Raw genomic sequence first — 23800 nt, 5'->3', positions numbered from 1 at the left:
TTTACCAGATAGAATGCTTTGGACTGCAAATACTGATGAGCAGTGGCTAAAACAGTAGGAACCAGAGTTGTTTTGGTTGTTCGGTGATATCTTAGGTATCCCATTTGTTCCTCTTTCAGCTGTGCTGTTGGCAGTGTTTTATTCATGTCTCCTTTCAGGGTTGGCTAATCGCAGCAGCTCCAAACATCTTGTTCTCACAGCACAACATCACAAGAGCTGCTTTTCTTCACATGTGTCTTTTAAACAGGGAGAAAACTTAGAAGCATGCAAGGGGCTTCCTGTAACATTTCATTGGCTGGGTCACATCACATGCTCATTCCCAAACCAGGCACTGGGAAGGCAAATATGTGATTAGCTTAGAATAAACATTTCTGTTTCTGAGGCTGAGGAGGGGGATTGAGATAATAAATATCCCAATAGACTTGTGTTTCTTCTGCAAGAAAGAATAAGGCATGGCTATTGCAAGGGAGCCCACAGTATTTGCTGCAGAGGCTCATTGGAGACATTTGAGCAGGGGAATTGCAATATTAAATTTTAGTACTAAGGCCTTCTGGTCATGGTGTAAAACGAGTTAGCAAGCTTTTTCTGTAAAGGACCAGGTGGGTCATATTTGAGGTTATGTGGTCTCTATCATATCTACTTACCCTGCTGTTGTTTGCTGTTGTAGTGTGAAAGCCACGATGATTCTACGTAAGCAAACAGGCATGACTGAGCTCCTATAAAACTTTATTTACAAAGCCATAGGCAGATTAGATTTGGCCTGTGGCCTATAGTTTGCTGGAATTGATGGAAGGGAACCAGGTAAAGAAACCAGGAGACAAAGGAAGCTTTTGCAGTAGTGAACTATGGTTTCCTTGTCACACATCCTTGGACTAGTATCAGTGTATTAGAAGGTTTTCACCCATCCATGGTGAAATAAATAAAGTTCAGAATCTCAGTTACTCATTTTAATATGTTGGCCTTTTTTTGGTGTTATGCTTTTTTCATTTGTTTTGCTTAATTTTTTTCATGTAAAAAACGCATTAATAGTTGGCATTTTCTTTTAAATAAAAACCATTTTGTAAATGTTTATGTTCCCAGTGGTAGTGGGAGTATAAAGCAGAGGCAGAAAAGAGGTATAGTCAATATGATTTAGTGATAATTGAGTGAGAAAGGTTTGGGGCACAGAGAGAAATGTCAGATAATTTCCAGCTTTCCAGGTTGTACACTAGTATTTAACCTGGATGTGAGGCTTTCATAATCTGCCTTCTGCCTCACTCTCCATCTTTAGCCCTTTTCCCTGTGTGCCCTTTCTCTAGCATTGATGACCTGCTGGTAATGCCCTGCTCACTCATCCTTCTATTGCAGGCAAATCCTTTCCCTCTTTTAGGCCTCGCTCCTGCCCTTGCTGCTGCATGGCATGCTGTCATCTTTTCCTGCCTCTACCCTTTTAATCTGGCTAGCCTCAATATTTCAGTCTCTGCTTAGGCATGTGTTCTAGAAAAGCCATCCCTGACATGCCTTATTTTCATTCTTTTTAAACCCTAATGCCTAGCCTAGCATGTATGTAGCAGGACTCAGTAAGAAATTTCTGAGTAAAATGTGAGTAAGACGATGTGCAGGATTGTCCTCTGCAGTCTTGGAGCAGAGGGGACAGACACGTGGAGGAATAATGCACAGTTCAGGTGGTAAAGATGCAGTAGAAAAATCATTGAAGTACTAAGGCAGCCTCAGGGAGGGAGGTACCTGTTTATTTGGGGAAAGACATGCAGAATCAAGGAAGACTTCACACAGCATTGTTTTAAGAGATGAAAAGAAGGCTGAGTGTGGTGGCTCATGCCTGTAATCCCAGCATTTTGGGGGGCTGGAGCGGGTAGATCACAAGGTCAGAAGATCAGGACCATCCTGGCCAATGGTGAAACCCCATCTCTACTACAAATACGAAAATTAGCTGGGTATGGTGGTGTGTGCCTGTAATCCCGGCTTGACAGGAGAATCACTTGTACCAGGGAGTTGGACGTTGCAGTGAGCTGAGAATGCACCACTGCACTCCAGGCTGGTGACAGAGTAAGACCCCAGCTTAAAAAAAAAAAGAAAAAAAAAAAAAGAAAAAAAATAAATTTGTCAGAATCCTGGAGGGAAACATTTTAGATGTTAGGAAGACATTGTACACTAATAAAGGTGTCAGTCAGTAGTAATTTTGGAAATCATTTATAAGGTACTATTGTTGCAAAAAACAGGAGGCAGGAGAGACCCTGTGGGTGAAACAGGAGGATTTCATTTAGGTGCACATCAGCTCAGCAGATTTGCATCCAAAAGCTGAGCCCTGAACAAAGGGAGGGCTTGGCTTATATAGGCAAGCTTCCAGAAGCAGAATAAAGGCAATTAATCATATAGTGACAGTTTTGCAACCTCAGCATAGCCTGTGAGCTTGCAGCTGCTTTGAAGAAAAACAGAAAGTTGCAAAATATATGCATTTATAAAAATAGCTATGAGTAAATGCTAAGGGGAAGGGGAGACGGGAAAGGAATTTGTTTTCTTAACCTTGCTCTGGGATGTCTGGAGCCCATACCTGTGGGCTCTGGCTTCTCAGACAGGGTCACCACGACCTTTCCTGGGTCCTGCCTGTTGCTATCCTTAGAGTCAGAGTAGCTAAGTGCAGGAAAACTAAATTTTCTTTTCATTACATTTACTGCTTCACTGTTAGGAAGTGGAGAACAACATACCGTGTCACCTTATACGTTTCTACTGTATTTTAAAGTTGTGTTTCTGGTGGTTTTGTTCATTTCTGTTGGGTGGATGAATTTGTGAGTGAATCACATCAGGTGTCTCCCCAAGTGGTTTGTTGAAGTTTTGGATAATTATTTCCTAAGTAACTATTTCATGAAAGACTAAACCCTGAATTTATGAAATAAAATAAAATGTTGTCTTAAATCTATTTTTATAAAGACAATAGTTTTTAACTGTTCTAAGTGGTTCATTTTAACTGAATACATGGATTTCTCAACAGAACAAGACTTAAAGCTGACATCAGAGGAAGAGTCACAAAGGCTTAAAGGCAGTGAAAATAGCCAGCCAGAGGCATGGAAACTTTTAAATTTAAATTTTTGATTTAATGTTGTTTTCTTTGCTTTAATAATATTAGATAGTCCAAATGAAATTACCTTTCGGGCTAGGTTTTGAGAATCAATAGATTCTATTTTTTAAGAATTTAAAAATAGATTCTTAAAATTTATTTTAATAAATTCAGCAATCTCATTAACAGAAGAATCAATGGATTCTAATTGACATTTGATATTTAACTTCAAAAACATAACCACTGTGAAATTTAAAATACTCTAATTTTGCAGTATTCTTATTTAAAATATTCTTATCTGCCTTTTCGATTAGCTTATAGCTAATCTTTCCTTTTGGAATAGAGGCAAAAACAAATTCCAGAACTTTGTTCTTTTATTTTTAAAACACCCTAACATGATAAAGTAACATCAATTATTGGATTATATTATTAAGCAATAGAATTATGAACAATGTAATCCTGATGGTCCCTGAGCTGGATTCATGGTTAAGGAGCAATCATGGCCAGTGATTGAAAATCTGCAGTTTTCTCTTGTCAGTCACTGATACCAAGGTTAAAGATATATTCTGCCTTGTGGTCTCTCATTGACCTCAGCGTTTCTGTTCAGGGAGGGAATCAGGTTCATAAAAGCAACCCAACTGCCTATTCCAAGAATCACATCTTGCAGAATGGGACCTTTGGTGTTGATGCACAAACACAGTAACATTCGAACTTACTTCAGTTGCAGAAAATCAGTACAGATTATCAAACAATTTTATCCACTGTCATTAGTACACATTATAGAACTAGACTTAAGCACATAATCTAGATTCATAACACTCTCATATTACAGCATATAATTTCAATTAAAATTTAAGAATTTGCATTTCCTTCTGTTTGGCGTTTATTTCAACTCCTAATAATTTAAAGCGTGCATACAGTTCAGTTAGGAATCTTTTAAAAAAAGGACTTCAGTGCAGTGTAGGGGCTCACTAGTTAGGGTTTCGTGAGGTAAACCCTTTTCAAGTGAGGAAGCCTTTGAAACACTACAAATCATCTGCTAATTCATTTTTGGTAGATCTAACACATAACAAATTAAGTTTAGTCCAAACAAATGGTGAAAAGTTAAGTTTGCTGGTTCATGTTTTTCTTCTCCCTTTATCTAAGGTGAATTATTTTTCACATGTTAGAAGCCAGTGATGTGGCAGTAGCTACATGTAGATTAAAAAGTTAATTCTTAATTTTAATTATTTAATTATTTTAACAGTTAAATTTGAAGTTTAATTATTTTCTTATTTTTCATTGTCCATACTTGATTACTGAAGAATAAAATTATTTTAAAAACATAAATTCCGAAAGAGGAGACATCACGGAAATACAGCAAGCAGATTAACCTTCTGTTTTTGCATTTGCAGAAAATGTCTGAAGAACCAGAAATAAATAAGGATTGTGATAGAGAGGTATACCTTTATATTCAGATGTTTCTGTTGAATTAGATTTTTATGTTACATTGTTTAACAAAGTGTAGTAAGTTTAGGCATACACGATCCTATCGTGTAAGTAGCATAAATCACCAGTGAAAAATTTAATATTTAACTCAGAAAGAATTCTGTATACTGAGTTTTAAAGAGATGCAAACCCTAGAGATGTTCTTTCATTATTATGGAATAATCCTGAATGGTGCCTTAAAATGCTAAGTAATGCCACTTTAGGAGCTTTGGATCAGTCATTTTATCTTTCTTGGTTTTAGTCTGATTATCAATAGATAATGTGGCTAAAGAGGACAGTTTCTTATTCTGTGTATTTTCCAGCTGGAAAATTGTATGGCTATTGAATGTGAAATCTGGGGAGCATCTCATTTTCTGGAATTCCACGCTTGTGCCTCAGCAGCTTCACTCTGCTCCTTGTGTTGTGGTGAACTTTTGGTTCCCATGTTTTCGATATCCCAGGAACCAAATGAAAAAGGAATGATCAAAGGCAGTGGGAGAAGAATATCTTAGTGCAGAAAAGGGCCATCTTCCTTTCTACTCCTGAAGCCCCACAGTGTTTCATCCTCTAAATCTGACCGTTGGATGTAAAATCTAGGTGGTAAAGACAGGAGACACAATTTGCGTCTTTGTCTTTTTATGTGTGTGTTCCCACGAGTCAAATGGGGTAAATACATATATAAGATTCTGAAGAGTGGTTGGGAATAAAAGCATAAAATGAAGGAGGGCCCTTTTTGAATTTTGGAAAATTCTGTTTTATTCAGTAAAACAGAAATCAAGCAAACGTTTCAAAAATTTTAGTGAGATACTAATGATAATTACATCATAAAATTATATGCTACTAGTTCTGTATATATGATTAAATTTAAATGTGAAATATTTTTAATGACTAAAATAATAATAAACTGTTCAAGTGATAAAATCAATTGAAAAGATCCTTTCTATTCAATAAAGCGATAACCATCCTTAATATCAAACTTCCACTCAAGGTTGAAGAAGAAGTGAAGAAACACGGAAGCAGTCATGTGGGATTACCAGAAAACCTGACTGATGGTGCCGCTGCTGGCAATGGTGATGATGGATTAATTCCACAAAGAAAGAGCAGAACACCTGAAAGTCAGCAATTTCCTGACACTGAGAATGAAGAGTGTCACAGGTAAGCCTATGGCAACATTTAACAGGAGACAACCATGTGCTGTCAAACTAATCCTAATTTGGGCTAATATTCATGATGAACACATTTTATACTTTTACTATGATATTCAGCCTTGCCTGGTAATCAGAAAAATGAAAATCAGCAAACAATGAGTTACCATTTTTTCCGGTCATTAATTTATTTGAAAAATAACCAGTATTGGCAAATGTGAGGGAAAAGGCATTTTCTTTTCTTTTTAGCGAACTTTTATTTTAGCTTCTTGGGTACATGTGCAGGTTTGTTATATGGGTAAACTGTATCATGGAGGTTTCAGCTACATAAGAAGCAAAATACCCAAAAGGTAGTTTTTTGGTCCTCTCCCTCCTGCCATGCTCCATCCTCAAGTAGGCCCCAGTGTCTGTTATTTTCCTGTTTGTGTCCATGAGTTCTCATTGTTTAGTTCCCACTAATGAGTAAGAATATGTGGCATTTGATTTTGTGTTCCTACATTAGTTTGCTTAGGATAGTGGCCTCCAGCTCCATCCGTGTTGCTGCAAAGGAAATGGTTTTGTTGAAAAAGACATTTCATACACTGTTAGTATACACTTTGAGCATTAATTTAGTGGCATATTCACACACACATATGTAACATAGTAAGGATATATAATACATGTAAAGGATGTTTGTATAGATATGTTACATATATACTTACCTATATATTTATTACAGCATTATTATATCAAAAAGTTGGAGCTAGTCTAATTCCTAATCAATAGGAAATAGCTCAGTTTCCATACCCCCAAAATAAGGTAGTATACAACCATTTTTTTTAAGATGAGGTTAGATCTAGAGAATACTGATTATTTCACAATTAAAATGTATTTAAAGCATTTAGTTTGATGATGCATCTGAAGAATTCTTGTTAGAATTCTTGTAATATCTGCTGTGTTACAAATGGAAGCTACATGCTACATTGACACTGTACTTTGTTAGCCACAAGATTGCTAGTGACTAAATTTGTGTTGTCAGTGGCCTGAGTGCTGAAATATTGGACCCTCAATCTGAATATTGCCGAGGGATTATATGTGGGGATCTAGATTTAATATAAACATTTCAGTGTATTGGGTAAAAATTTTATTAAAATACATCAAAGGATCTTTTATCTACTGAACCAGGAGTTGTCCAGCTTTTTCTGCAAATATTTTAGGCTTTGTGGACTATATATATTTATTTTCTTGAGACAGGGTCTTGCTCTGTTGCCCAGGCTGGAGTGCAGTTGTGTGATCACGGCTCACTGCAGCCTTGACTTTCTGGGCTCTAGTGATCCTCCCCTCTCAGCCTCTCTACTAGCTGGGGCCACGGGTGTGCAACGTCACACCCAGCTAATTGACTCCATGGACTGTAGAGTCAGTGAGCCTGGCTGCGTTGCAAGATACTTGACTTATAAAAACCGGCAGTGGGCTGGATTTTGGCCACAGGTGCTTATTTTCCGACCCTTGTGCTAAAAGGAAGGTGCTGCTAATGCAGTGACTCTTATTTGTAAAAGTCCCCTGCGTGTGACATTATCCTTCCTTTGAGAAAAGGATATATTTCAGTATTCACCTCACCGTATTTTTCAACAGTGGCTTCATAAAATTTTTAAAATAAAAATAAGATTGTTTTCTGCATTTCCCACTTTATTCCTGTTAGTAGAACTCAGTATTTTACTGTGATCAATGACTTTGTATATTTGATGAGTATCAAGTCTCCTAGAATTGGCTGATTTTTATCAAGCAAGAAATACTCTCCCTGAAACTTTCAGTGTTTCTTGGTCTTTATGTATCAGCATGAACAAAATGATAATCAGCTTATGTAATCTAGAAATGTTCAAGGGACCTTTAATATCTCAGTCTGGCATTTTTTAATGCCATATGTATATGATTTTTATAACCTTTAAAATACGTAATTGTTATATAAAATTTGAAAACTCCACCTGCTATATACAATTTGAAAACTGCTATTGCTTGTCTATCACTTTTCCATGACTGTGGAAGAAAATTACATCATTCTCAGTCATGACTGTGTTAAGTATGATGTCCTTAAAAGAACTATCTACACTCACGAACTCAGGTTTTCTTTCTGTTCACTCTTGATCTCAATGCCAGTAAGTCTTCGGTGTCAGCACTCCTCCAAAGTTGTTTTTCTCAAGGTTATCACTACTTTTTTCTGTAACTAAATCTAGGCATGTTTTCTTACACCTCATTTAATCTGTCAGCAATATTTGAGCCAGTGAAGGACATCTCCTCCCTAACGGCGTCTTCACTAGGCTTTCAGGACCTCACCCCCTAAGGCTTTTCCTCCTGCCTTTCTAGTCCGTTCATCGTGGTCTGTTTTGCTTGCTCTTCCTCATCTTTTCCTTTTGGACGTCGTTGTTTCCCAGAGCTCAGTCCTCAATCTGCTTTCTCGTATCTTTTTTATTTTTTTAAGACGGAGTTTCGCTCTGTCACCCAGGCTGGAGTTCAGTGGCATGATCTTGGCTCACTGCAACTTTTGCCTCCTGGGTTCCAGCGCTTCTCCTGCCTCAGCCTCCTGAGTAGCTGGGATTACAAGTGCACGCCACCATGCCGGCTAATTTTTGTATTTTTAGTAGAGACAGGGTTTCCCCATGTTGGCCAGGCTGGTCTTAAACTCCTGACCTCAGGTGATCTGTCTGTCTGTGTTGGGATTACAGGCGTGAGCCACCATGCCTTGCCCCTCATGACTTTTTCTACTGTGTATGTGCTAGTGATTTCCAAATGTATGTCTCCAGCTCAGGTCTCTCCCCTTAATTCCAGATCTCTATATCAGCCCGCCTACTTGACATCTCTATTTGATTAGCTGTTGGGTATCATACACTTGTCAGATGCAAAACTGGGCTCCTGATGCCTTCCAGAAATCTACAGCTCATGTAGTCTTTCCTCCTCTGGTTAAGGGCAACACTTCCAGTCGCTCTGCCAAAAACCTTGGTGTCATTTTTGACTCATCTTTCTCTCTCTCTGACACCTCACATCTAATCTCTCAGTAAATGTCAGGCCTACCTGAAGAATGTATCTCAAAGCCAGTCATATCTTGCACATCTGAGCCACCATCATCTGCAGTCTAGATGAGTGTCGTAGACTGGGAATTGATAGTCCTGGTTTTTAAAAACTTCCCCTTTCGTCAATTCTTAACTTAGTGGATGGATTTAAAACATAAGTCAAATTGTGTCATTCCTCTGCCCCAGCCCCTCTGATTGCCTCCCATTTCACTCTTCGAGTATGTGACAGAGTTCCTCCTAATAACCAAAAGGCAGTAAACCATCTGGCATGTTACCTCTCCTGCTTGAACTTCTGTTCCTTACCTCTTTGCTCTGCTTCAGCCACACTGAGCTTCTTGCTATTCCTTACCTATCCCTAGTGCTTAGACTCCAGGCACACCTCTGTCTGCCCTTAGAAGTTCCCTGTGTCTGGATATTCGTCTAGCTTTCCATCTCTTCAGTTCTTTACTTAAAATCCCCTTTCTAAGAAGAAAAGGGGTAAAAGAAACACATTAAGGAATAACCACTTTCTGAGGAAGAACCGTGTACCAGCACAATTCCTAGTCCAGAGAAAAATGAAGGAAAAAGGAAAAAAAGAGAGAGAACGATGACTAGCAGAAAGGAATTACAATTGTATCACCAGGACACATCATGCTTAAGATTCAGCTGGGAGCCTACCAGGGATGCTGTCTAACATAATCAAGGGAAGGTTCAGTGAAACAGTGGTTTATCATCTCTAACTTTAAACCTGTTTGTATCTTGACATCAACTCTGTTAACATCATCACTTTCTAGAGTCTTTGATATACAAATACAATATTCTTTGTATTAAAGAAAAATCCTCTTTCTCAGCAGGGGCTTTTCTGGCTTCCCAACTTTCCCACCACCCTCCTCATCAAACACATAAACATTTCATTTTCCTGCTTTAGTTTTTCTCCTCTAACGTACTGTTTATTTTGCCTTACCTGTCTGTTGTATTGTGTGTTTATCTCACTCTCATGAATAGGGGTTTTATTGTTCATTACCATATCCTCACTTCCTAGAAAAAGGCCTAACATATGAGACGTAGCTACCTAATAAATAGTTATTGGACAAACGAGTGGAGTTTATCCTGGATATGTTGTTTGATTGAGTCTCACTTAAAAAGTGTTCGACAAGGTTCATTTTAACAATTTTGCCAGGTGATTATATGCATTTTTAAAATTCTTTTGGCACTTTATAATACGCTACATTGTTTATATTAATATTTTTTCGCTTAGGGAGAAAAGCCCAATATTGTGGTTATTCACTATTCTTTTACTGGTAATCATGATAATTGCAATTATGGTAAAATGAGTGAGAGGAATTGCAGACTTTACTGGTATTTTATTTATTTAGAGACAGAGTCTTGCTCTGTCACCCAGGCTGCAGTGCAGTGGCGTGACCTCGGCTCGCTGCAACCTCCGCCTCCTGGGTTCAAGCAATTCTCCTGCCTCAGCCAGCTGAGGAGCTGGGATTACAGGTGCGCGCAACTACGCCCGACTAATTTTCGTATTTTTAGTGGAGAGGGAGTTTCACCCTGTTTGTCAGGCTGGTCTCGAACTCCTGACCTCAGGCAATCCACCCGCCTCGGCCTCCCAAGGTGCTGGGATTACAGGCATGAGCCACCACGCCCGACCACTAGTATTTTATATTAAAAACTATTAGAGTGGTAAATTTAATGGACCACAAATTCTTTCCAAGGGATTATGGACCTTTGGTGTTTGAAATAAAAAGAGGTGGAATTTTTTGCTTCCTCTAGTAAGACGTATACTGGTCAGGCACTGTCTATTCTGATGGAGCAGCTCTTGCTGCTGGGCTGTCTTTCAGAAGCAAGCTGCTCACATGGATACGGGTTGGTGAGCAAGGCCAGTGGTCATTGGTGGATTGACTAGATTTTGAACTGGCTCTGGGTGGCTTCTTGTTACCATGGCTACAGGTCAGTTCTTTCCTAAGTTGAGTCAACTTTAACCAGAAATTTTCTGTTCAAAAGTTGCCTTCCATTAACTATGTTCAAAATGAAACTTTTTAATATTCCAGAATTGTAGACTTAGAGTTTTGGTTATGATGGATTGGTTAATAATAGCTCTCAGGATGATTTTTTTTGATGCATCATCTTACCCAGAAGAATTCTGTGTATAATTTATTTCTTGAAAATAATTGTTTTGTTTTTGTTTTTGGTATTTTTAGAAGCTTTTGCTCAAGTCTCTAGTAGGAGATTTTAGTCTCCTTGTCAGTTCATGTATGTATATGGTAGTGATATTCTCTCTTTTTAAATTCCTTTTCTTTTCTTGTTCACTTTCTTCTCTGTACAGTAATCAAGATGTTGTTATACATTTTTATCTCATTAAAAAGTAGTTACAATTTTCTGCTGGCAAATCCAGCTTTTTATATATTTTGACTGAATGAGTTAAAAGTGAAGAAAATTTACCAGATCATTTTATTTTCAAATAAAATCATAACTAATAAAAATTACCATTTTTGAATTATAGATAATGACATTTAGATATTTTAAAAGTAAGGATACACCCCCCAGTAGTTTGGCTTTGTGTTTCCATGCAAATCTCATGTCAAATTGTAATTCCCAGGTGTTGAGAGAAAAGAGCAGGTGGGAGGTGATTGGATCATGGGGTCAGTTGCTTCCATGCTGTTCTTGTGATAGTGAGTGAGTTCTCAGAAGAGCTAATGGTTTCTTAAGGGGCTCTTTCCCCTTCACTTCTCTCTCTCCTGCGGCCTTATGAAGAAGGTGCCTGCTTCCCCTTCATCTTCTGCTATGGTTAAGTTTCCTGAGGCCTCCCCAGCCATGACTAACTGCGAATCAATTAAGCCTCTTTCCTTTATGAATGACCCAGTCTCAGGTATGTATGTGTATGAATTACCCAGTCTTGGGTATGTATGTATGTATATGGTGTGTGTATATACACACAGACATATATATGATATATATATGTGATGTGAGATATATCTATATCCATTTTCTTTATTCCACTTATCAGTTGACGGACACTGGTTGATTCCGTATCTTTGCATGTTGTGAATTGTGCTGCAGTAAACATCTGTATGCGGGTATCTTTTTGAGAGTACGATTTCTTTTGTGTAGATATCCAGAAATGAGAATTCTGGATAAAATGGTAGGATCTACTTTTAGTTCTTTGAGAACTCTCCATACTGTTTTCCATAGATTTGTACGAATTTGTATTCCCACCAGCAGTGTATAACTGTTCTCTTTTCACCACATCCACACCAACATCTGTTGTTTTATGATTTCTAAAAGTGGCCATTGTGGCTGCAGTGAGGTGATATCTCACTGTTGTTTTATTGTACATTTCCCTGATGATTAGAGATATTTAGCATGTTTTTATATGCTTGTTCACCATTTGTACATCTTCTTTTGAGAAATGTCTATTCATGTAATTTGGCCACTTTTTAATGGAATTCTTTGTATTTTTCCTGTTGATTTGTTTGAGTTTCTTGTAGGTTGTAGATATTAGTCCTTTGTTAGATTTATAATTTTCAAATATTTTTTCCCATTGTATAGGTTGTTGGTTTACTCTGATGATTATTTCTTTTGCTGTGATGAAGCTTTATAGTTTAGTTAGGTCTTATTTATTTTCATTTTTGTTGCTTTTGCTTTTTGGGTCTTCATCATAAATTCTTTGCCTAGGCCAATATTTTCGGGTCTTAGGTTTAGGCCTTTAATCCATCTTGAATTTATTCTTGTACATGGTGAGAGATAGAGATCCAGTTTCATTCTTCAACATGTGGCTATCTTNATTTGCATTTCTCTGATGGCCAGTGATGATGAGCATTTTTTCATGTGTCTGTTGGATGTATGAATGTCTTCTTTTGAGAAATGTCTGTTCATATCCTTTGCCCACTTTTTGATGGGGTTGTTTGTTTTTTTCTTGTAAATTTGTTTGAGTTTTTTGTAGGTTCTGGATATTAGCCCTTTGTCAGATGAGTAGATTGCAAAAATTTCTCCCATTCTGTAGGTTGCCTGTTCACTCTGATGGTAGTTTCTTTTGCTGTGCAGAAGCTTTTTAGTTTAATTAGATCCCATTTGTCAATTTTGGCTTTTGCTGCCGTTGCTTTTGGTGTTTTAGACATGAAGTCTTTGCCCATGCCTATGTCCTGAATGGTACTACCTACGTTTTCCTCTTGGGTTTTTATGGTATTAGGTCTAACATTTAAGTCTCTAATCCATCTTGAATTAATTTTTATATAAGGAGTAAGGAAAGGATCCAGTTTCAGCTTTCTACTTATGGCTAGCCAATTTTCCCAGCACCATTTATTAAATAGGGAATCTTTTCCCCATTTCTTGTTTCTCTCAGGTTTGTCAAAGATCAGATGGCTGTAGATGTGTGGTATTATTTCTGAGGACTCTGTTCTGTTCCATTGGTCTATATCTCTGTTTTGGTACCAGTACCATGCTGTTTTGGTTATTGTAGCCTTGTAGTATAGTTTGAAGTCAGGTAGTGTGATGCCTCCAGCTTTGTTCTTTTGACTTAGGATTGTCTTGGAGATGCGGGCTCTTTTTTGGTGCCATATGAACTTTAAAGCAGTTTTTTCCGATTCTGTGAAGAAACTCATTGGTAGCTTGATGGGGATGGCATTGAATCTATAAATAACCTTGGGCAGTATGGCCATTTTCACGATGTTGATTCTTCCTATCCATGAGCATGGTATGTTCTTCCATTTGTTTGTGTCCTCTTTTATTTCACTGAGCAGTGGTTTGTAGTTCTCCTTGAAGAGGTCCTTTACATCCCTTGTAAGTTGGATTCCTAGGTATTTTATTCCTTTGAAGCAATTGTGAATGGAAGTTCATTCATGATTTGGCTCTCTGTTTGTCTGTTACTGGTGTATACGAATGCTTGTGATTTTTGCACATTAATTTTGTATCCTGAGACTTTGCTGAAGTTTCTTATCAGCTTAAGGAGATTTTGAGCTGAGACAATGTGGTTTTCTAAATATACAATCATGTCATCTGCAAACAGGGACAATTTGACTTCTTCTTTTCCTAACTGAATACCCTTGATTTCTTTCTCTTGCCTAATTGCCCTAGCCAGAACTTCCAACACTATGTTGACTACGACTAGTGAGAGAGTGCATCCCTGTCTTGTGCTAGTTTTCAAAGGGAATGCTTCCAGTTTTTGCCCATTCAGTATGATATTGGCTGTGGGTTTGTCATAAATAGCTCTTATTATTTTGAGATACGTTCCATCAATACCGAATGTACTGAGTTTTTAGCATGAAGGGCTGTTGAATTTTGTGAAAGGCCTTTTCTGCATCTATTGAGATAATCATGTGGTTTTTGTCTTTGGTTCTGTTTATATGCTGGATTACGTTTATTGATTTGCGTATGTTGAATCAGCCTTGCATCCCAGGGATGAAGCCCACTTGATCATGGTGGATAAGCTTTTTGATGTGCTGCTGGATTCGGTTTGCCAGTATTTTATTGAGGATTTTTGCATCGATGTTCGTCAGGGATATTGGTCTAACATTCTCTTTTTTTGTTGTATCTCTGCCAGGCTTTGGTATCAGGATAATGTTGGCCTCGTAAAATGAGTTAGGGAGGATTCCCCGTTTTTCTATTGATTGGAATAGTTTCAGAAGGAACGGTACCAGCTCCTCCTTGTACCTCTGGTAGAATTCAGCTGTGAATCCGTCTGGTCCTGGACGTTTTTTGATTGGTAGGCTGCCTCAATTTCAGAGCCTGCTATTGGTCTATTCAGGGATTCAACTTCTTCCTGGTTTAGTCTTGGGAGAGTGTAAGTGTCCAGGAAATTATCCTTTTGTTCTAGGATTTCTAGTTTATTTGTGTAGAGGTGTTTATAGTATTCTCTGATGGTAGTTTGTATTTGTGTGGGGTCGGTTGTGATATCTTATCACTTTATCATTTTTTATTCCGTCTATTTGATTCTTCTCTCTTTTCTTCTTTATTAGTCTTGCTAGTGGTCTATCAATTTTGTTGATCTTATCAAAAAACCTGCTCCTGGTTTCATTGATTTTTTGGAGGGTTTTTTTGTGTCTCTATCTCTTTCTGTTCTGCTCTGATCTTAGTTATTTCTTGCCTTCTGCTAGCTTTTGAATGTGTTTGCTCTTGCTTCTCTAGTTCTTTTAGTTGTGATGTTAGGGTGTCAATTTTAGATCTTTGCAACTTTCTCTTGTGGGCATTTAGTGCTATAAATTTCCCTCTACACACTGTTTTAAATGTGTCCCAGAGATTCTGGTATGTTGTATCTTTGTTCTCATTGGTTTCAAAGAACATCTTTATTTCTGCCTTCATTTTGTTATGTACCCAGTAGTCATTCAGGAGCAGGTTGTTCAGTTTCCATGTAGTTGAGCGGTTTTCATTGAGTTTCTTAGTCCTGAGTTCTAGTTTGATTGCACTGTGGTCTGAGAGACTGTTTGTTATAATTTCTGTTCTTTTACATTTGCTGAGGAGTGCTTTACTTCCAACTATGTGGTCAATTTTGGGATAAGTGTGATGTGGTGCTGAGAAGAAGGTATATTCTGTTGATTTGGGGTGGAGAGTTATGTAGATGTCTATTAGGTCTGCTTGGTGCAGAGTTGAGTTCAATTCTGGATATCCTTGTTAACTTTCTGTCTCATTGATCTGTCTAATGTTGACAGTGGGGTGTTGAAATCTCCCATTATTATTGTATGGGAGTCTAAGTCTCTTTGTAAGTCTCTAAGGACTTGCTTTATGAATCTGGGTGCTTCTGTATTGGGTGCATATATATTTAGGATAGTTAGCTCTTCCTGTTGAATTGATCCCTTTACCATTATGTAATGGCCTTCTTTGTCTCTTTTGATCTTTGATGGTTTAAAGTCTGTTTTATTAGAGACTAGGATTGCAACCCCTGCTTTTTTTTGTTCTCTGTTTGCTGGGTAGATCTTCCTCTATCCCTTTATTTTGAGCCTATGTGTTTCTCTGCATGTGAGATGGGTCTCCTGAATACAGCAAACTGATGGGTCTTGACTCTTTATCCGATTTACCAGTCTGTGTGTCTTTTAATTGGACCATTTAGTCCATTTACATTTAAGGTTAATATTGTTATGTGTGAACTTGATCCTGTCATTGTGATATTAGCTGGTTATTTTGCTCGTTAGTTGATGCAGTTTCTTCCTAGCCTCGATGGTCTTTACATTTTGGCATGCTTTTGCAATGGCTGGTACCGGTTGTTCCTTTCCATGTTTAGTGCTTCCTTCAGGGTCTCTTGTAGGGCAGGCCTGGTGGTGACAAAATCTCTAAGCATTTGCTTGTCTGTAAAGGATTTTATTTCTCCTTCAGTTATGAAACTCAGTTTGGCTGGATATGAAATTCTGGGTTGAAAAATATTCTTTTCTTTAAGAATATTGAATAATGGCCCCCACTCTCTTCTGACTTGTAGAGTTTCTGCCAAAAGATCTGCTGTTAGTCTGATGGGCTTCCCTTTGTGGGTAACCCAACCTTTCTCTCTGGCTACCCTTAACATTTTTTCCTTCATTTCAACTTTGGTGAATCTGACAATTATGTGTCTTGGAGTTGCTCTTCTCGAGGACTATCTTTGTGGCATTCTCTGTATTTCCTGAATTTGAATGTTGGCCTGCCTTACTAGGTTGGGGAAGTTCTCCTGGATGATATCCTGCAGAGTGTTTTCCAACTTGGTTCCATTCTTCCCGTCACTTTCAGGTACACCAATCAGATGTAGATTTGGTCTTTTCAAATAATCCCATATTTCTTGGAGGCTTTGTTCATTTCTTTTTCCTCTTTTTTCTCTAGACTTCTCACTTCATTTCATTCATTTGATCTTCAATCATTGATACTCTTTCTTCCACTTGATTGAGTAGGTTACTGGAGCTTGTGCATTTGTCACGTATTTCTCGTGTCATGGTTCGTTTATGGCCTTCTCTGCATTGATTCTTCTAGTTATCCATTCTTCCATTCTGTTTTCAAGATTTTTAGTTTCTTTGCACTGGGTACGTAGTTCCTCCTTTAGCTCTGAGAAGTTTGATCGACTGAAGCCTTCTTCTCTCAACTTGTCAAAGCCATTCTCTGTCCAGCTTTGATCCCTTGCTGGTGATGAGCTGTGTTCCTTTGGAGGGGGAGATACACTCAGATTTTTTGAATTTCCAGCTTTTCTGCCCTGCTTTTTCCCCATCTTTGTGGGTTTATCTGCCTTTGGTCTTTGATGATGGTGACGTACTGATGGAATTTTGGTGTGGGTGTCCTTTCTGTTTGTTAGTTTTACTTCTAAGAGTCAGGACCCTCAGCTGTAGGTCTGTTGGAGATTGCTTGAGGTCCACTCCAGACCCTGTTTGCCTAGGATATCAGCAGTGGAGGCTGCAGAAGATAGAATATTGCTGAACAGCGAGTGTTGCTGATTCTTGCTCTGGAAGCTTCGTCTCAGGGGTGTACCCTGCTGTGTGAAGTGTGAGATGTCGGTCTGCACCTAGTGGGGGATGTCTCCCAGTTAGGCTACTCAGGGGTCAAGGACCCACTTGAGCAGGCAGTCTGTCTGTTCTTGGATCTCAACCTCCATGCTGGGAGACCCACTGCTCTCTTCAAAGCTGTCAGACAGGGTCATTTACATCTGCAGAGGTTTCTGCTACTTTTTGTTTAGCTATGCCCTGTCCCCAGAGGTGGAGTCTACAGAGACAGGCAGGCCTCCTTGAGCTGGGGTGGGCTCCACCCAGTTCGAGCTTGCCTGCGACTTTGTTTACCTACTTAAGCCTCAGCAATGGTGGGTGCCCCTCCCCCAGCCTCGTTGCTGCCTTGCAGTTAGATCTCAGACTGCTGTGCTAGCAATGAGGGAGGCTCTGTGGGTATGGGATCCTCCTGGCCAGGTGTGGGATATAATCTCCTGGTATGCCATTTGCTAAGACCCCTGGTAAAGCACAGTATTAGGGTGGGAGTTACCTGATTTTCCAGGTGTTGTGTGTCTCAGTTTCCCTTGGCTAGGAAAAGGAATTCCCGTCCCCCTTGGGCTTCCCAGGTGAGGCGATGCCTCGCCGTGCTTCAGCTCTCCCTGGTTGGGCTGCACCAGCTGATCACTGATTGTTCGGCACTCCCCAGTGAGATGAACCCGGTACCTCAGTTGAAAATGTAGAAATCACCCATCTTGTGTGTCGCTTGTGCTGGGAGCTGGAGGCTGGAGCTGTTCCTATTTGACCATCTTGCCCCCTCCCAACATAATTCACTTTTAAAGATCTTATGTGACAAGAAAATACATTCAGCCTACCTTGGAACTTACATATAAAAATGATCCATTCTTAATGTTCATAAAAAGTCACCCTAGAAGAAAGTGCACATTATAGTATACAGTAAGAATCTGACCCAATCAATAAAGAGTAATAGTGTTTCTAGAAGGAAAAAATGGTTTATTCCAACTTTCTATAAAGGGAAACAAATTGAATAAAATCAAAAGTAATGCCATTTACTTTTCCAATATGTGTTTGCTACATACACATAAGGAATTATTAGAATAAGAACACACATTTGCGTCACTGCAGCAATCACAGATAAGAAAAAGGAAAAAAAAAAACCCTTTATTTAAAATGCAAATACTTGGCAGGGCGTGGTGGCTCATGCCTGTAATTCCAGCACTTTGGGAGGCCAAGACAGGTAGATCATGAGGTCAGGAAATCGAGACCATCCTGGCTAACATGGTGAAACCCCATCTCTACTAAAAATATAAAAAAGTAGTTGGGCGTGGTGGCAGGCGCTGGTACTCCCAGCTGCTTGGGAGGCTGAGGCAGGAGAATGATGTGAACCTGGGAGGTGGAGCTTGCAGTGAGCCAAGATTAGGCCACTGCACTCCAGCCTGGGTGACACAGTGAGACTACATCTCAAAATACAAAAAAAAAAAAAAAAAAAAAAAAAAAAAAGCAAATGCTCAGAAATTACAAATTTTGTCATATTTTGTACATTTTTTTTTTTTTGCTAAAACAAGACCATAGTATGCTTGCGTATGTATAATTTAACTATTATTTTTTCCTCTCTGGCTATAACAAAATACATCTTTACACATCAATTTACTTCTATACCTATTGCCACCTTCAATGGTCACATGTTATTCCATCCCATGGATGCAACTGAAATTTATTTATAGGATCCATTCTCTGGGTTCTTTTTAAAATAAGTTCCATGAAAACTAAAGTGCATGTATCTTTATTTCCTAAGGGCATTTTAGTATAATGGAATTGATGAGTAAAGGGCCTACACATTTTTTAAATGTAGTACTTACCACCAAATTATCTATTTGAAAAGTAATCAGCAACTTAAACTTTTAAGTAGCAGTATAAAACATCCTCACAAATATTGTGGATAGAAAACTGTTGGATTCCTCTTTTAAATTCTTATACCAGAAATGAGAAGGAGTTTTTCCTATATACATAAGTAACTTGTAAATCTGGAGAAAGGTACTTTGCCTACTTTTAGAGTGTTTGATGATTTGATTTGAAAGAATTCCCTGTAAAATGAAGATGTACTTTTCATCGACTGTGTATATATAACTTTTCATCTAATGTGTATATATAATGGATATATATAACATATCTGTTATATATGTGGTATACATATCAGGAATATCTGTATCTTATCTTATATAATAAACAACATAGGCTGGGTGTGGTGGCTCACACCTGTAATCTCAGCACTTTGGGAGGCCAAGGCAGGCAGATCACTTGAGGTCAGGAGTTTGAGACCAGCCTGGCCAACATGGTGAAAGCCCCTCTCTACTAAAAATACAAAAATTAGCCAGGTGTGCTGGCACCTGCCTGTAATCCCAGCTACTTGGGAGGCTGAGGGAGGAGAATTGCTTGAACCCAGGAGGCTGAGGTTGCAGTGAGCCAGGATTGTGCCATTGGACATCAGCCTGGGCAAAGAAGTGAGACTCCAACTCAAAAAAACATAATAATAAAGAATATAATGAATTCCCTATAAAATGAAAACATACTTTTCATCTGAAAAAAAATATATATATAATATAGTAAATATTTTTCAAGTAAGCGCTCTTTTATTTTGTTAACTTTTTTCTGAAACACAGTCAGTTTTAATTTTTAGTTTGCTAAATCAACCTTCAGAATGTCTGCTTACGAGGTCATTCATAGGAAGGTGTTTGTCAAAATGTACCTGTAAAATAAGCATTTGTGTTTTCTTCTGGTACTTTACTCATTTGCACATGTAAAAATTTCAGTCTGTATTCCATCAGGAACTCATGTTTGTGACACAAAATTTCATTAGTTTTCTTCAAACAGCAGGCATTTTTTTCATTAATAATTCATCCTTTCCTACTCATCAATCCTTACGAATATCTTACATAATTTCAGTGTTTCTGGGTTTCCTATTCTGTTCCATGCATCTGTCTTTTCAGCTGTTAGTAAACAATTGTAGAAATTAATAGCATATTTTGCTATCTAGAGGAGCAAGTGTTTTTTCACTCCATTATGAGATTTTTAAAAATGTCATCACAATAGTGAAAGACAGCAGGTGTCACACAAAAATGTTAAAACCTTGATATTTTCATTCGGTCTGTGTAAAACTGACACACACAGAAAGAGCTCACATTTTGAGAAAAATGTCCCTTTCCATTCAAGAACACAGAACCCACCTCCCACTTCCAAGTTGCTTTCTAAGAACCTTCAGTAAAGAACCTACCTACACAGGTGGATACGGATGTAAAACGGACAGTTTTATGTGAGAACTTCTCGTCTACTGAAAATCACTCAAGGTATTTTTTATAGGGGAATGATTTCTCTCATTAGACACCTCCTATAATGTGTACAAACCATGTTTTAAAGGTGTTCGTTAAAAATAACACCGTATATGCTTAACTTTGTGAGTTAAATCACTCCAATTCTCCACCAACTGCTCCAGCCAGGGAATTATGAGGGATGGAAAACAGCTGAGGGTCTGTTTGGCTTCGCCGCTTGGAGGGTGCCCGGCGCCCTCCAAGGCCCCGTCCCAGGGGCTGCAGGGAAGCCGGGCCTAGGGACCCCCTCCCACCCTGGACTGAGCCCCCCCCCCCCCCACCTGTGCTGCTTGTCCAGGGCATCTAGGTCTCCGCTCCTGCGTGCCAGGCAGCATTCCACTTCCAGGGCGTCGCCCTTGACAGCCGCCCTGTGGATCTTCTGCAGTTCAGAGTCCCGGATTCAGTAACCCATGTAGACTTGGTCTATGGAGCCCAGGACCCTCTGGCCCCTGCGGCTCCCGAAGCCGAACAACTTCATGGTAGTGACTTCTTCTCAGACCCCTAACCACCCACCGGCTCTTGAGTGGGAGCAGCTCCCTGTCACCTTTTCACCACCCCCCACCCGCCCCCTCCGACCCAGCCCCAAATCCAACCCCAAGTCCCGATCCAACCCCAAATCCGCGATCTACCCCCGGTCTGCCATCCCAAATCTATGATGTACTCCAAAATCCGAGATCCAGTCCGGTCCACCACAGCCTTCAGCAGCGACAGTCGCAGCCTCCGACCTCTCAGACCGAGTGAGCCTCCCAAAGCCGCTGGGCGCGTGCCTGCACCACGGTGGCCGCCCGGCTCCCAGAAGCCTCTCACCTGGCTGCGCATGCCGGCAGGTGGGGCTGCAGCTCCAGGCGGGCGCCGCTGGGCTTGCGGGTTCTCCTGGGCATTCCCGGGTGGCCCCAGGATCCTAGGTGCGCAGCCAGCCAGGCCTGAGGAGGAAGATTTGTATGGCCTTGCGGCCCGCCCCGCTCCTCCTGGGAAGGGAGATCGGGTGCTGGCAAGGGCACTAAGAGGCCACCGGAGTGGCTTCGCATATAGTCTGGCTTCACGGATAGCCTGGCTTCACGCAGAAGCTCTGGCCCTGGAGTCTGTGTGGCTAGTGTCGGGTAGTGGAAAAGGCATGGAGAGTCAGGGGTTGCTCCTTCCCCCACCTGCCCTCACCGCTGCCAGTGCCCCACGGGCGGTTTGTAGCTGCAGATCTGGCACTGACGCGGGATGGTGGAGCTTCCCACAGGTGGCATCAGGGTTGCCAAGTGCACAGCCTACCTGGCCTCAAGGTGAGCTCCTCTTGGACATCTCTCTAGATCCTGGGCCCTGGCGCTGGGCACACTGTACCCACATCGATGAAACTGAGCAGCTGCTGGTGGGCCCATGGCCTGACTTTGCCACCTGTGTGTCTGGCCTCAGGATCCACGCTGCTGGGGGGCGGGCCTGGTCTGGGATGTCCAGTCACTTGCTGCCCGTGCACCACGTCTAGGCTGCAGCTGTGGCTCAGACGCCAGTGGGGATTGGCAGGCTTGGTACCTGATGCCCTAAGGGTCAAGTGCATCACCCGCCCACTCGAGGGTCTGCTCTGACTTGGCCTCCTCCAAGAACGCAGGGGCTGTGGGGGGGCAGGCTCTTCATGATAACTGGGATGGTATTGAGCAGCAGGTTCTGTGCTGCTGCTGTGCAGACTGCCTGACTTGGGCGTCTGGGCACTGGCCCCCTGTCCGCCTGGCAGGTGTGCAGGTAGGGTGAGTGCGGTGGAGGGTCAGGGGTTGCTCCATCATCTCTGCCCATGTGCAACTTGCAGTTCTGCCCTTTTCTGCAACAGCTAAGGCACAGAACTCCCCTGGATGGCGTCAAGGTTGCGGGCATGGAGCACAGCCCACCAGGCCTGAGGGTCCGCTTCTTTTTCACGTGGTCTGAAGCCTGACACAGATGCTGAGCACTCTACCTGGATGCCGACGGGGGTGACTGATGGGTTGCAGAGCCAGCCATCTGGCTTTGCCACTCAGGCGTCTGGCCCCAGGATCCGCATGCTGAGGTCGTGGGCTGGGGGTGGCCAGGCAGTTGCTGCCCACGTGCAGGTGGCAGCTGCAGCTTGGGCACCGACGGGGATTGGCGGGGCTGGTACCTGATGACCTCAGGGTCGCCAGGTGCACCTCCTGCCCAACTGAGAGTCAGTTCCTTTTCAGCCTGCGCCAACAGCGCAGGGGCCATGGTGGCTCAGTTCTCCATGGAAACTGGGATGGGGTTAACGGCCAGTTCCTGCCCTTTGGTCGCCTGGCCAACTGCCAGACTTTAGCCTCTGCCACCCAGGCATCTGTCTCTGGGGTTGCCGCTACTCCGGTAGAAGTGGGGGTTGGGGTGGGCATGGAGTGTCACCTGTTGCTGTGTGCTGGCTGTGTGCTGGCTGTGCTGGAGCAGAAGCAGGAGGAGGTCGCCCTCTAGAGTCTGGAGTCCCCGGAGAGGAAGAAGGCTCCTTTTTGAGAGGCCACTGCTGTTGTTGCAACCTCTGCCGCTATCGGCATGGTACCCGCTGATAGCGCTCTTAACCCACCGCCCGCTGTTGGCTCCAGGATAGCGCCCCTAACACTCTCCCCTCGCCCGCCACAGTGTAGAACCCAATGGCGCTCCCAACTTGTCCCCGCCTGGGACGTTGCAGCACCAGCTAACTGCCCAGATCTGCCCCCTGCCGTGGGCCATGCAATCACGGATAGGACCCACAACCAACCCCCTGCTGCCAGGACTGACGACCCGGAAAGCGCTACAACCTGCTCCCCACCATGAATAGTGCAGCCACGAATCCTTAAGGCCTCCAAGCCGTTCCCCATTAGGGGTAATGCAGCCCCAGAGAGCGGATAGCACCCCCAACCATCCCTCAGCCATGGACTATGATGCCCTGGATAGCACACCCAACCTGCACCCCGACTTGGGCAGTGTATTCCCCCACAGCACCCCTAACCCGTATGCTGCTGCCAAGAATATGGTCCTGATAGCGCACCAAACCCGACCCCTGCCACAGGCTGTGCAACAGCTGATAGAGCCCCTAACTCATCCCCCACTGACCCCAGCACAGGCCCGGAATGGTGCCCACAACCCACCCCACCACCCCGCCTGCCATCGGCAGTGTATCGCCCCCAAACTATCCCTTGCCATGGGCAGCCTCCAATAGCACACCCAACCTGCCCCCTACCATGGGCAGTCTGGTCCCCAATAGTGCCCAAAACCATCCCCTCCAAGCACCTCCCTGCAACCCCCCTTTCCCCGCCCCCACCCACAGTACCAACGGATACTGCCCCTAACCTATCCCCTGCCGCGGGCATTTCAGTCCCAGATAGCACCCCCAACAAGCCCTCAGCCGCGAGCAGTGCAGCCC

At 41.7% G+C, this 23800-nt stretch overlaps 1 protein-coding gene and 1 pseudogene across 1 annotated transcript in view; one reads left to right on the top strand and one right to left on the bottom strand.

Annotated features, from left to right (window-relative positions):
* LOC112633323 (putative ankyrin repeat domain-containing protein 20A5) overlaps window positions 1–23800 on the bottom strand; it is a 276236-nt gene that overhangs the window by 19132 nt on the left and 233304 nt on the right. The gene's annotated exons all lie outside the window — the stretch shown is intronic.
* LOC112633322 overlaps window positions 1–23800 on the top strand; it is a 243062-nt pseudogene that overhangs the window by 145990 nt on the left and 73272 nt on the right.

This window comes from Theropithecus gelada, chromosome 10 (genome assembly GCF_003255815.1).
Source record: "Theropithecus gelada isolate Dixy chromosome 10, Tgel_1.0, whole genome shotgun sequence".
Classification (NCBI taxonomy): Eukaryota; Metazoa; Chordata; class Mammalia; order Primates; family Cercopithecidae; genus Theropithecus; species Theropithecus gelada.
This window is presented reverse-complemented; position numbering and strand designations above follow the sequence as displayed.